This window comes from Trichechus manatus, unplaced genomic scaffold (assembly GCF_000243295.1).
Source record: "Trichechus manatus latirostris isolate Lorelei unplaced genomic scaffold, TriManLat1.0 scaffold00013, whole genome shotgun sequence".
Lineage (NCBI taxonomy): Eukaryota > Metazoa > Chordata > Mammalia > Sirenia > Trichechidae > Trichechus > Trichechus manatus.
This window is the reverse complement of record NW_004443949.1, coordinates 11,119,837-11,121,914: the sequence shown is the minus strand read 5'-3', so window position 1 is coordinate 11,121,914 and position 2,078 is coordinate 11,119,837. Positions and strand designations below refer to the sequence as shown.

Sequence of the window (2,078 nt, the reverse complement as noted above, 5' to 3'; positions counted from 1 at the left end):
ATTTCCTTTTCATCGTTCTCCTTACTGGTGTATAGGAATCCAACTGATTTTTGAATGTTTGTCTTGTATCCTGCTACTCTGCTGAATCTTTCTATTAGTTCCAGTAGGTTTCTCGTGGAGTCTTTAGGGTTTTCTGTGTATAGTATCCTATCATCTGCAAACAGGGAGAGTTTAACTTCTTCATTACCAATTTGGATGCCCTTTATTTCTTTCTCTTGCCTTATAGCTCTAGCTAGAACTTCAAGCACAATGTTAAATAGGAGTGGTGATAAAGGGCATCCTTGTCCAAGGAGTGGCTAGTGGATTCAAACTGCTGACCTTTTGATTAGCTGCCTTAACGTTTAACCACTGTGCTACCAGGGCCCCATTATGCCACCAGGGCTCCTTATTTCTTTTCTTTAAAAAAAAAAAAAAAAAAAAAAAACCTATTGCCATCCAGTCAATTCCAACTCATAGCGACCCTATAGGACAGAGTAGAACTGCCCCATAGGATTTCCAGTGAGTGGCTGGTGGATTCCAACTATGGATCTTTTGGTTAGCAGCCCAGCTCTTGATCACTGCGCCATCAGCAATCTGACGGTCATGCAGGGTTTTTTGAATATTGTGGCAAGTATGCTCACTTCATTTTGTGACCAGACTTATCCTCTGTCACTATGGGACTAATCTATCCCAGTGATAACCAAAAGATCAATAATGTTGCATCTTATTCCTTTGGAAACACTAGCTTCAAGCATAAATATAAGTAAATATGTAGGTAGATAGATTGATAGACATTTTTTTTTTGTCTTGTTTTTGGGGTATTTTTTTAGGATTTGTGTTTTATCCATAGCTACCAACTCATGTTTTTGCTAGCTTTTTAACATCAGTTTATTTTCTGGAACCACAATATTTTCCAGCTGCACTTGTTACTTGTGCTGTTACAAACTTGGAATCAGATATTTATCTAAGAAATCTTTCTTTCTTTCTTTGGGAAAAGTTTTAGCATTGACACTTTCAACACTAAGTGTACTCATGGACATTGAGGTGTCACTGCCTCTAAAACCACTCAGAAAACAAAGCAGAAAATTACGTGCGTATATATACAATTATGTATATTTATATACAACTGTAAATATATGAATTCAGGCCAGACGTTCTTCCCAGAGTCACCTCGATCTCCTGCTTCAACAGTGCTTGAACGGAACCCGGCGCTTGCCAACCTTCCCCCAACCGGCCTTTACCAGTCAGCCTTCCACCACCTCCTCACAGCAGCGCCCTCGGACAGCCCCACAGCCCCGCAGCGGCTCCAGCGCCTCGCAACCGCTGCTGCCTCTCCTCAACCGCCGCCATGACAACCGCGTCCCCCTCGCGGGTGCGCCAGAACTACAATCAGGACTCATAGGCCGCTATCAACCACCTGATCAACCTGGAGCTCTACGCCTCCTACGTCTACCTGTCCATGTCTTTCCACTTCGACTGCGGTGATGTGGCTCTGAAGAATTTTGCCAAATATTGTCTTCACCAACCTCACAAGGAGAGGGAACATGCTGAGAAACTGATGACGCTGCAGAACCAACGAGGTGGCCGAATCTTTCTTCAGGATATCAAGAAACCAGACCATGAGGATTGGGTGAGCGGGCTGAATGCAATGGAGTGTGGGTTACACTTGGAAAAAAAGCGTGAATCAGTCACTACTGGCACTGCACAAGCTGGCCACTGACAAGAACGACCACCCATTTGTGTGACTTCATTGAGACTCATCACCTAAATGAGCAGCTGAAATCCATCAAAGAATTGGGAGACTGCTAACCAACTTGCCAAGATGGAAGTCCCGGAATCTGACCTGGCAGAGTATCTCTTTGACAAGCACAGCCTGGGAGACAGTGATGGAGAGAGCTAAGCTTTAGCCTGCTGCCCCATAGCCACAGGGGTGACTTCCGTGGTCACCAAGACAGCGCATGCATGTTGGATTTACCTTTATCTTTTCTGTAAATTGTACCAAAACATCCACTTAAGTTCTTTCATTTGTACCATTCCTTCAAAATAAAATAATTTGGTAACCTCTGCAAATATATATATATATATATATATATATATAT

The 2,078-nt window shown here is 43.0% G+C and overlaps 1 pseudogene; it reads left to right on the top strand.

The window, feature by feature from the left end:
- The first annotated feature begins 1,327 nt into the window (after positions 1-1,327).
- Positions 1,328-1,879, top strand: LOC101351831 (ferritin heavy chain pseudogene; annotated as a pseudogene).
- The last annotated feature ends 199 nt before the right edge of the window (positions 1,880-2,078 follow it).